The sequence below is a fragment of the Protopterus annectens genome, chromosome 7.part1 (genome assembly GCF_019279795.1).
Source record: "Protopterus annectens isolate FY-2018-M chromosome 7.part1, PAN1.0, whole genome shotgun sequence".
Lineage (NCBI taxonomy): Eukaryota > Metazoa > Chordata > Ceratodontiformes > Protopteridae > Protopterus > Protopterus annectens.
Genome location: NC_056740.1, coordinates 400,060,350 through 400,073,056, shown reverse-complemented (window position 1 = coordinate 400,073,056; position 12,707 = coordinate 400,060,350). Strand labels below are relative to the sequence as shown.

General features: G+C 43.4%; 1 protein-coding gene across 1 annotated transcript in view; it reads right to left on the bottom strand.

Moving 5' to 3' along the window:
* DCAF1 (DDB1 and CUL4 associated factor 1) overlaps positions 1–12,707 on the bottom strand; it is a gene marked incomplete in the record, with an annotated part of 1,406,260 nt that overhangs the window by 1,262,151 nt on the left and 131,402 nt on the right.

Below are 12,707 nucleotides of genomic sequence, written 5' to 3'. Positions count from 1 at the left end.
TATATATATATATATATATGTACCAAAAAGCAACCTTGGTCTAAGAATAAGAAAAATGTAAATCAGATTTGAGGGGGGGGGGTGATTTTAGAAACTATTTAGAGCAAAGAGAAACATTGTGGCAAATGAGGTTAAAATCTGATAAATTTCCAGGCTTAAACGATGCTATTAACATCAAATGTTTAAGAAACCGTAGATTATGCATTGACAAAACTACTGAATTGAAGTTGTTTAATTGATGTTTGTCTTTTTAAGTAGCAATGTATTCTTTAATTAGGTAATTGTTAGTTAGAGATGCTATTGATTGTGGTTTTTAGAATTCAATGTGTTATTCTAATGAAGTCTTTCGACGAAAGCGGTTATTAAACAGTAGTACGCTATTTTTGTTTCCAGCAGCATTTTTCTTATTCTTCGACCAAGGTTGCTTTTTGGTTCGTTTGTTCTGTGCTTCGTTATCTGGGTTTTATATATATATATATATATATATATATATATATATATATATATATATATATATATATATACATATATATATATATATATATATATATATATATATATATATATATAGTGTGTGTATATATAAACATACATATATATCTATATATCTATACATCTCTATCTCTCTCTCTCTCTATATATATATATATCTATATATATATATATATATATATATATATATATATCTATATATCTATATATATATATATATATATATATATATATATATATATATATATATATATATATATATATATATAAAAGAGAGAGAGATACACATATACACACATATGAATGCACACACATTATATGGTTTGTCACATACAAATAGTTTAAGATCAAACGTAAATACTAGACAAAGATAAGTTTTTAAGTGATGATTTTAAAGAAAAAAACTATCCAAACCTACATGGCTCTATGTGAAAAAGTAATTGCACCCTAAACCTAATAACTGGTTGGGTCACCCTTAGCAGAAACAAAGTACAGTTGTGTACACTTACCATAAATGTAGATGTCAGGAGTATATTCACTGTTGCAGTCATCATCTGTGGATTATTCCCTGCTGTGGTAGCCCTCGGCCGGCCCGAACACCAGAGTCAAAGTTTTCTGCATTGGTTGCTGTTGCTTGCTGACTGACGTCCGTGCTATAAAGCAAGGCAGCCAACGCCATTACATCAGTTTTTCTTGTCCTAACCAGTCAGAAGCCCAAGGAAATATGACAAAATGGTCCTGTAGCTAAAAGCCACTGTGAGAAGCTTATGTCTCCCTAAAGAAAGGGGATATAAGGGGGAAGGAGGGAGGGAAACCAGGACTGCAACAGTCAATACACTCAAACATCTACATTTATGGTAAGTGTAGACAACTTTACTATGTTCTTCGTGTTTCACTTTTGCAGTCATCACCTGTGGGAGGATTCCCAAAGCTGAGGAGAGGGGTGGTAGGCTTAGTAAGAGGCCTAGGCATGGGTCAGCATGCCCTGCAGAACTGCAGACGCAAACCCGGACCTAGCCTTAGAAAATAGAGGTAGGTGGTAATGCTTGGTAAAGGTATGGAAAGAAGTGCAGGTGGCAGCTTCCAGGATGTCCCTGGTGGGAATTCTTCTGAGGAAAGCTGTGGAAGTGGAGGCTGCCCTAGTAGAATGGGTTTGAATAGACTTGGCGGGGGGTTCCCATGTAATCTGTTAGCAGAAATGGATACAGTGCGATATCCATTTGGAAATGATTTGCTTGGAAAATGGGCTTCCCCCTCTGCTCATGGGGCAAAGCTGACAAGTAGTTGTTCTGTTTTCCTGAAGGGTTTAGTATGGTCCAGACAGTATTTGAGCTGTCTGTGCATGTCTAGGGAGTGCCAAATTCTTTCCCCCTTATTTTGAGGATTAGGAAAGAAGGTGGGTAGATGTATGGCCTGGTTGAGAGTCACATTAGATACCACCTTGGACACAAGAGGGATTAGTCCTCAGGGAGACGCTGTCTGCATGGAAAATAATGAAGGGCTCAATGGCCATCAGTGCCTGAAGTTCTGGAACCCTTCTGGCTGAGGTGATAGCTAGGAGAAAAGCAGTCTTCCAGGAGAGGTATCTTAATTCAGGTTCAAATGGTGGTAAGGTTAGTTTTTCCAAAACATAATTCAGGTCCCAAGCTGGAGTGGGTGGCCTTCTGGGAGGTCTGATATTGAAGCCCCTCGGAGGAATTGTTTAATCAAAGGATGGGAGAACAGGGGCTGCTCTGTATTCAAACAAGCTGAAATGGCTGACCTGTGGATTTTAATAGGAGAGAGGGACAAGCCACTATTAAAGTAGCTCCACTACGTAAGTCCAGGATAAGAGGGATGGAAGGTTGTGAGGTATTGTCCCCTCTGGGATGGCTCCAGGAGCAGAATCTTTTCCATTTTCCTGCGTAAGATTTTCTGGTGCTGGGCCTTCTGGCCTCTGTGATAATGTCTAGGCCCCCTGTTTGCCTAACAGGGGCCCCTTGTTTGCCTTTAGAGTATTAGCCATGCTGACAGTTTGAGAGTCTGCAAGTGTGGGTGCAGCATCCCCCCCACACCTGAGTCAAGAGGTCTGAGATCAGGGGAAGCTGCCTGCGAGGCTGTAATGTCAGGCTGCGCAGTAAGGGGTACCAATGCTGTCTGGGCCAATCTGGAGCAATGAGGATGGCCTTTGGTCTCTCCTCCCTTATTTTGATCAGTTCACTGGGAATAAAGAGGCAGCGGAGGGAATGCATACACAAAGAGGGTGTTCCAGGGGAAGGTTCAAGGCATCCAGCTTCCACGCTAGGTGGTGATGCTCCCTGGTACAATTTTTTTTTCAGTTGATGGTTAAAATATGAAGCAAACAGATCCACCTCTGGAGTCCCCCACTCCTGAGTGATTTGTAAAAATATTTTTCTGTGGAGCTGCCATTCGTGGAGGTCCAGTAAGTTTCTGCTTACGTTGCCTGCCAGGGTGTTCTTGATCCCTGGTAGGTATTGAGCTATTAGGTGTAATCCCATGGAAGAGGCTGTCAGCCAGAGGTTCATGGCTAGCCTGTACAGAGGGTAAGATTGGGCCCTTCCCCATTTCTTGATGTACCACATTACTGTGGTGTTGTCTCTGTTTTGATAAGAACCACCCCTGGCTTGAAATGGGGTTTGAAGGATGTCAGAACCTTCTGTACTGCCATCATTTCCTTCTGGTTGATGTGCAAGGGAAATTGCTGGGCATCCCAAAGACCTTGGGTACACCTGCCTTCTAGGTCAGCGCCCCAAGCAATGTCAGAGGTGTCTGTGGTAATGGTCTGCCTGGCTGGGTGGAGAATGAAAGAAAGACCCTTGTTCTTGGCACAGCCCCCTGCCCACCAAAGAAATTTGCCCCTTATACAGAGGATCAGAGGGAGAGAGAGGTCTCTAGAGCGTGCTGACACCAAAGGTTCTTCAGGTACCACTGAATTTTTCTCATGTGAAGCTTGGCCAGAGGAATTAGAAGGATGCAAGATGCCATGTACCCCAAAGCTTGCAGGAACTTCCTCGCCATGAGGGAACTTCTGGAAGCCAGCTGGGTAAAGTAGAGAGGCAGGAAGCTCTGCTTTTCCGGGGATAGGAAGGCCATTTGGGATGCTGTGTTTAGCAGTGCTCCCAAGAAAATGATCTTCCTGGAGAGTGTTTGCTTTGATTTCTTCTCGTTGATGGTGTACCCAAAGGAGGTTAGAAGGGTTTTGACAAAGAGGATATCCTCGAGTAGCTTTTCTTTGCACTCTGCCTGAATGAGGCAGTCGTCCAGATAAGGGTAAATCTGTACATTTTTCTGTCTACAAAAGGCTATGGCCAGGGCTAAGCATTTGGTGAATACCCTGGGAGCAGCAGGTAAGCCAAAGGGTAGCGCAGAGAACTGAAAGCGTTGTGAACCTGCTCTGAGAACTGAAAGCGTTGTGAACCTGCTCTGAAGTGAAGGAATTGCCTGCAGAATTCCCTTACGGGGATGTGGGGGTAGGCAACTTTTAGATCTACAATAACTAACCAGGCATTTTTGTCCGCATAGGCAGCAGCTGCTGCAAAGTTAACATTCTGAATTTAGGGACCACCAGGGAGGTGTTCAGAATTGATAGATCCAGGATGGGGCGCGAAGTGCCCTCTTTTCTGGGAACAAGGAATAGTCAGGAATAAAAGGCTTTGCCGGTTTGATCTGAGGGGACAGGTTCAACTGCTCCTTGGGATATTAGAGTTTGGACTTGTTTCAATGCCTCTGTCCAACTGATTTGGAGGCAAGTCTGTGTACCCTTTTGGAATTATGAGTTCATTGAAGGAGAATTTGTATCCCTGAAAAATTATCTTAAGGACCCATCGGTCCTTTGTTACAGAAAGCCACTTTTCTTTGCAGAGGGAGATCCTTCCTCCTAGCTTTTGGTGAGTGAAAGGAGGGCAGAGGGGGGTGAGGGAGTCATTGAGAGTTTTTGCCATAGAGGGATGACTTAGAACTCCCTGCCTTTGGAGCGGGAGTGGTCCACCGTTTGGTTCTCTGCTGTCCCTACTGGGCTTATCTTGCCCCTGTCTGTCTGATGCAGGAAAGGACCAGTGCTTTGAGGGAAAATTCCTGCTGAACCTAGGAGGTTGTACCCGAAAGAAATCTTTAAACTGTTTGCATAGATTTTGCTTCGTCTTCCATCTTTTTAAGCACCTCTTCTGCTTTTACTCCAAACAAGCGGTCCTTATCAAAGGGTGTATCAATCAATTAATTTATATTTGGCATGATCAGGGAGTGGATGATCCTTCAACCATTCATGTCTCCTAATGACAGATCCTGACACTGCTGCCCTGCTTGAGGCTTCTAGGGTGTCATATCCACAGTGTAATGAGTGTTTGGCCACTTGACAAGTAGAGTGCAGTAAATCTGTTAACTCTTTCTGAATTTGCACAGCCAGGAAAGGTTGAAATCCAATAGTTGCAAAGTGTGTTTAACATGTGGAACTGACAGTTGAGTGCTCTGATAGTTAAGGTTGCAGAGGTGTACACTTGTTTACCCCATCTGTCCAGAGCTCTGGAATCCTTGTCAGAAGGAATATAATTCTTTGCAGAACTAGCCTTAGCTCCTTTTGGTCCCTGTGTAATGACCTCTGGGTCTGCAGCAGGATTTCTGTACAGGTATTTGTTAGAATCCGGTATTCTGCAATACCCGTCAGGTTTATTGAGAGCAGGTGGGAGGGCGTCAGGAGCAAAGCTGGATTCATGGAAGACATCATCCACCACCTTTAAGATAGGTGGGATGGCCAAGGGTCTGTGCTGAGGCAGGTCTAGAAACTCTGTCTTTTCTTAGACTGAGGGAAGTCCTGGGATTCCCAGTGGAAAATGTTCCCCGAGGGTGCAAAGGGTTTCCCCAAAGGAAAGATCCTCTGGTGGGGAGGCAGAAGGAATGGATTCCTCTGCATCAGAATCCTCAAGCAGTCAGAGGTTGCGGTTACTCTTCAAAATCTAAATAATCAGACTCCTCAGAATCCTGTTCCGTCAGTATTTCAGGAGAAGGGTCTCTTTTCCTTTTAGAAGTTGTGGCAGGATTACCCCTGATAAGGGAGATAAGCTCCTCCTCCATTTTAAGCATTTGAGCTTGGGGTGGTGGAGCAGGAGAAAGATGGTAACTACAGGTAGAATTCCTAGGAGTGGCCTTGCTTCTAGGCCTAAGAGTACCCATCGGTCTGAGAAAAACAATAGTCGGATGAGAAGACGTCTTTGTCTAGATTCGGTAGTACGAAAATCCTCCTCGAAAGCCAGTGCCTGTGTTGCGGCTCCGGACCCAACAGAGGCAGAGACAACCAAAGGCTCGGAAGACTAAGATTTCTGCAGCATACCGGACTGCAAAAGGATCTCAGTAAGAGGCCTGCAAAAGGTATCTGATCGGGCATCAGGGGCTGTGAAGGCACCACACTGAATTCCGGAGAACTGACGACCTGCTTAGCGGTGGAGTCGTCTGAAGGCTTAGCCTTTTGTGGTTTGTCTCTAACTTTGTCTTTACATTTTTTTTGGAATGTCTACGGATTGTTGGCTGACTGATGCCATTTTGGACTGTGAAGACGGAAGATGAAATTACCTGGCTACAATAAGAGCTCTACGACGAATGATTCTCATGTTAAAGAGGACACAGAACTGGCAACGGGGGACATCATGGTCTGGGCCTAAACAAGTGACGCAGTATGAATGAAGTCTCAATGTGGGATTTGCATGCCACCAGCGAGACAGTTATAAACTTTTTCGGACATTGATTAGTGCAAGAAAAAAGGATCCCCAACAGGTTACTTAGCTTTAGATGTTTTCAGCTGAAATTCAAACTCGACTGACTGGCATATTTGCGAACTGCTTCTGCTATGGGCTCCACAGCAAGAAAGACTGATGTAATGGTGTCGGCTGCCTTGCTTTACAGCACTGACTACCTGACGTCAGTCAGCAAGTGACAGCAGCCAACGCAGAAAAACATCGACTCTGGTATTTGGGCCGGCCGAGGACTACCACAGCAGGGATAACCCACAGGTGATGACTGAAACAGTGAAACACGAAGAACATCTGCAATCAAGCATTTGCGATAACTGGCAATGAGTTTTTCACATCGCTGTTGTGGAATTTTGGCACACTCTTTGCAGAATTGTTTTAATTCAGCCATATTGGAGGGTTTCCGAGCATGAACTGCCTTTTTAAGGTCATGCCACAGCATCTCAATTGGATTCAAGTCTGGACTTTGACTAGGGCACTCCAAAACCTTCATTTTTTTTTTTTTTTTCATAAGCCACTCAGAGGTGGACTTGCTGGTGTGTTTTGCATCATTGTCCTGCTCCAGAACCAAAGTGTGCTTCAGCTTGAGGATGCAAACTGATGGCCGGATATTCTCCTTCAGGATTTTTTGGTACAGAGGAGAATTCATGGTTCCATCAATCACAGCAAGTCGTCCAGGTCCAGAAGCAACAAAGCAGCTCCAAACCATCACACTACCACCACCACGTTTGATTGTTGGCATGATGTTCTTTTTCTGAAATGCTTTGTTACTTACGCCAGATGTAACAGAATGCACATCTCCCAAAAAGCTCAACTTTTTTTGGTCAGTCCACAGAATATTTTCACAAAAGTCTTGGGGATCATCTAGATTATTTTGGCAAAAGTGAGATGAGCCTTTATGTTCTTTTTGGTCAGCAGTGGTTTTCGCCTTGGAACTCTGCCATGCTTATCATTTTTGCCCAGTCTCTTTCTTATGGTTGAGTCAAGAACAATGACCTTAACTGAGGCAAGTGAGGCCTGCAGTTCTTTAGAGGTTGTTCTGGGTTCTTTCGTGACCCCTTGGATGAGTAGTCGCTGCACTCTTGGGGTAATTTTTGTAGGCCGGCCACTCCTGGGAAGGTTCACCACTGTTCCATGTTTTCTCCATTTATGGATAATGGAACTCACCATGGTTCGCTGGAGTTCCAAAGTTTTAGAAATGGCTCTGTAACCTTTTCCAAACTGATAGATGTCAATTACTTTGATTCTCATCTGTTCCAGAATTTCTTTAGATCGCGGCATGATGTCTTCCTTTTGGGGATCTTTTGGCTACTTCACTGTCTGACTAGTTCTATTTAAGTGATCCCTTGATTCAACAGGTCTAGCAGTAATCATGCCTGGGTGTAGCTAGTGAAACTGAACTTTGCCAAAAAATGTGATTAACCACAGTTATGTCATGATTTAACAAGGGGGCAATTACTTTTTCACATAAGGCTATGTAGGTTTGGATAGTTTTTTTTTCCCCCTTAATAAATAAAATCATCACTTAAAAACTGCATTTTGTGTTTACTTGGGTTATTTGTTTGATGATCTGAAACATTTAAGTGTGACGAACATGCAAAAAAAATAAGAAATCGGGAAGGGGGCAAATACTTCATTGCACTGTGTGTGTATCTATATCTATCTATCTCTATATATATTTATCTGTACACATTATATATACATACATATATATACATATATATATATATATATATATATATATATATATACATACACACATATATATATATATATATATATATATATACATACATATATACATATATATATATATATATATTTATGTATATATATATATATATATATATATATATATATATATATACATACATATACATATATACATGCACACACACACACACACTAAAAAAATGTAGATACACAGGAAGCCCACATGGAAGCAACATCTACTGTTCTTCAAAAAACATAACACTTCAAGGATATATAATGCACTCCACTAAAAAAATCGTTTTAGGCTGGGGAATGGAGGGAGGGGAGTCATGGATAAAGACAGACAACACAGATGGAACGCTATGCTAAGTGCATAACTTCTTTACCGTATGCTGTCAATCTTCATTTTATCCTTCACAAATGCAACGGTGTCCCCAGCTACCTAAAACCTTGGGTGGACTCACGGAAGGATAATTCTGAGCACTATCGAACCAAAGGACAATCTTCCCCTAGAAACATAGTCCAATTTGTAATGAGTAATAAAAGTATGAGAAGCCCAAGTAACTGCTGCACATACATCATCTATCGAAGCACTAGACTGGAAAACTGCCAAGGTGGCTACAGATCTTGCAGAATGTGCTTTCACAGGCTTAGGCAAGGTTAATTTATTCTCATCACACTGTTTTGAATTTGTAACCTTATAAATATTGGTATAATGGATCGGTCTTGGAGCTTTTCTCCCTGGGCCTCTACTGAAAATGGACATATATCCAGTTGGACTAGCCCGGTCAACAAATGTAAAATAAATAAAAATAAATAAAATAAAAATGTAGTCTTTAAGCCATTTGGCCAGAGTTACCTTACTGACACAGCCTCACCCAACTCTGCAATGGAAAAGGAAACAAATAGTTGATTTGATTTTCAAATGTCTTTCTGTGAAGATAGAAATGGAATAGTCTAACATCACGCAGATGCAAGGCATATTCCCCTTGTTGGAGTAATCTGTAAAGAAAACCAGTAACTTCATCACTTAATTGACATTAGCCTCCGATATTACCTTGGGTAAAAAGGAGGTGGTTGATCGTAAGGAAACTCTACCCTTGTGAAAAATTAGATAAAGAGGTTCAGACGACAAGGCCTGGATCTCCGAATCCCTCGTGACAGAGGTAATGGCTACCAACACACCAAAATGGATGGTCACATTCCAGAGGGCTCAAAGGGAGACTGTATTACAGCCTGTAATACTAAGTTCAGATCCCAAGGAGGCATCAGATCTTTGAAATTGGGTTTTAGTAAAAGTGTGCCTCTTGGGAACGATTTACAAAGTCTATGAGAAGCTAAAGACTGTTCTGAACCATCATGAAAATTAGAAATTGCAGCTAAATGTAATGTGATGGTAGAAAGGGAAGCTCTAGCATGGAAGAAAAATATGCTCTCTAAGCAGAAAAGGATTAATTTGTTTTTCATGGACCCAAATGGTAAATTTCTTCCATTTGCTAGAGTACATTTTTGAGTGGAAAGTTTGAGCAGACAAGAGGATGTGGCATACTGGGGAAGAAATATTAGGATGCCTGGCAACTAATGGAACTGGATGAACCACACTGTCAGCTTGAGGTTCAAAATGTCTGGGTGAACAAGTCCGTCTGGATGGGACAGAATTTCTGGAATTAGCACTAAAAAGAATCTTGAGTAGGTTCTGGATCCTTTCTGGTCTGGCGGGACTTCCTAGAGGACTCTCTTGTCCAGCAGTTTTTGGAATTTCTTGCACTGTCGAATCCCTCTGATTCTGTGGAACAGAGGATTTTCTTGAGCAGAGGGGGAGGGGGAGAAAAGGGAATGCTATAGCCTCTGGATATGATCTGTTGCACCCGCTGTTGCACCCAGGAATCTGTTATACTTAGGCAGGCGTTTAGGTGCAAGGACAAGCATCTCTCGTACCTGCCTCCAGAGGAAGACAATTGGGCCTCTCTTCAGGAGCACTTAAAGGGCTTCCCTGGAAAGGAATCCCTGAAGCCCTGCTTTTGCAGATCACCTCTGCCACAAGGGCAGCATCTTCTGTTTCATTTCCCCCCTCTGTCCCTGGGGAAACTGCTTCCACATGTGTCTTGGAAAGGCACTTGGGATTGTTTGAACCACATTTTTCCACCACTCCTTTGGTTCCTAGAAAAAGATCCCTAGGAGTTGGAGAAACATACGCCCACAGCAGAAAGGGTCTTACCATCCTTCCCACACCTGGATAAAGTCTCTTTCACTTTAGGGCCAAACAATGATGTTCTGTCAAAAGGAGCACTGACGAAAGAAGACTTAAATGACCCATCAGAGAGTACAATGCCCCATTTGGGATGTACCTCACAAGACACTTCCAACAGCTGGAAAGACCACAAAAGCACATCACCAAGAGGATTACTGGCATCAAACATATGTCCTATGCAGCCAGACTGAAAAAACTCCAGCTGTACTCGGTGGCATATCGCTTACTCAGAAGTGATCTCTGCCTGACTTACAAAGCCATGTCCAACTCAGAATTGATGGACATGCTCCACCTAAAGAAATCCAAGTCACTAGTGAGCTAAACTTCACCACAACAATAAATAGAACATGCTGGAGGGATAGATTCCTGTCACAGAGACTCCCCATGCTTTGGAACAAAATTCCTAACTACAATAGGCAGAGCCCCTCACTAACACTTCAAGAGAAGCCTTGACGAGTGGATGGGTAACAGAAAATACACCCCTGGGATCACTTCATTGGCTCTGCTTGACAGAGGCTCAGTTAATTTATCAATGGGGCGGCGAAAGCAGACACACTGGCTATGCTTAAAAAATGCCCTCTGGCAGATAGCCTAGTACCTACCTATGAACCTAAATGGTTACACAATGTGACACAGGCGCATCCAGGTGCATTTCCTTATGGCTACGCTAGTACCCACTGCTCTGGAAGTCTCTTCGGCTGTATGACCGATCAGCCTCATGGATGAATTAAGGCACAAACTCCAGTGTGGCTAGCTGGGAAGCCATTTCTTTTAGACTCTCTCAGCTACAGCTCCCGTCAGGTTGTCTGACAATTCCTTAATCAGATCCCATTGAGAGTCCCGTTAAGTATTTTCCAAAAAAATTCAAGGACATTATAATGAAGGTCAATGAAGCTTTGACCCACTTCCCAAATTTGTCCACAGCCCGAGACTCCCTGTTGGGCGGATGAACTGAGGAACTCTCATCACAGAGTTCTTTTTAGTGGCAGCCTCTAAGACCATGACATCCACACCTTACTCCTTGGCCCACAACTACTAATCCTCAGGGGCAAATACTATTTTATCAGGTCTCTTAGGAATGGGCTTGATGGTGCCTGGAGTCTTCCACACCCAATGTGAAATCAAGTGAATGAGTTAATCAATGGGTGTGGTCACCCAAGAGGTAGACAGGCGGGTGCCGAAAGCCTGCAGGTAGACAGATTCCTCAGAAGAAGGGTTTTGCGACTTCCATTCACCCCTCGGTTTTAAAATTTCTAGGATGTCTCCAAATGAGACATCTTCAGGAGGTGACTGTTAGGACCCTTCCCCCTCATCAAAATCTGTCTCCTCGGTAACAGATTCCCGAGGGAAATCCATGTGCGTCCTCTCTCACTTCTTTTTCTGAAGGACCTCTTCAGGGGAATAACCTGGCGAGATATGAGAAGATGACAGAACCTGGGTCTGGGAAACCTGAGGCTTCAGCACCCGCTGTCCCAGTGAAGAGGCAGGAGAAATAACTGAGCTAGAGGGGGTACCTGTTCTGTGGGGGAAGATGCCAACTTAGTCACCTTAAGTGAGAGGGCCCTTCTCTGTAGCTTTGAAGGCTGCAACCCTGAAAAGGGAAGGCAACTCTGAACAGAGACTGCCTCGGGACCGGGGTCACTCCCCACCCCAAAGAACAGACCCTTGAGCCAGAAGCCAGTGCCGAAATAACTCCAGCCGAAGCCCCAAGGAGCATGGACAGTTCCGAGAAACCTGGAGTTGAGACCTTCCCCCCAAAACAGACAGGGTAGCTGCGGCTCCATGAGGTCTCCGGTTCCAAAGCCACTGAAGAGCTCAGGGGAACTACCGGTTCTGAAGATGTGAATAACTCCGGAGCCAGTATAGTTGGTGCCAGGAGATCTGGAAGAGAGGACTCCAAAACCTCGGAGGAGGTTATAGGAGGAGTAGTTAATGGGGTAAAAAGTCTCGCTTCTAAAAACCCAAAGGGATGGGAACCAAAAGGGGGCATGAAAGTCCTCTAGACAATAGAATTCTATTCACTAGCCTCTCCACACCGAGTTCAGTCAGACTTTTGCTGGGGCGGATAGTTGAAGGGGACCTTAGGCGTCTGCAAAACAACTTATGGAAGCTCTCCAGAGAAAGGGCCAATTGAAGGTGAATAAGTTGTTCTAGGAAAAATGTCTTTAGTCATGGTAGGTGGAGCAGTAATTGTTTCCTGCACTGGAGCCTTCGAAGTTGAAGGACTTGAGATAGCAATCAGTGCTGGAGTAGTTGCCAACACCAGTGTCTTAGAGGCTGAGGCCTGCAGTTCTGTAGACAATTTCAGAACAGAGTTTCAATTTCTTTGCTTTCGGAACCAACAGAAAGGTCAAAACAGACCGACTTCTCTTCTTTCCTTTGTCCACTTAAGATGAGGAGGAAGGTGAGGAAATGTCAGTTTTTGCTTTGGCCACAGAAGATAAGGCTTCACTAAATGCTGAGGAAAGCAAGCCGTTCAAAATAAGCTTATTGCGCCTTTCAACAAGGGCTCA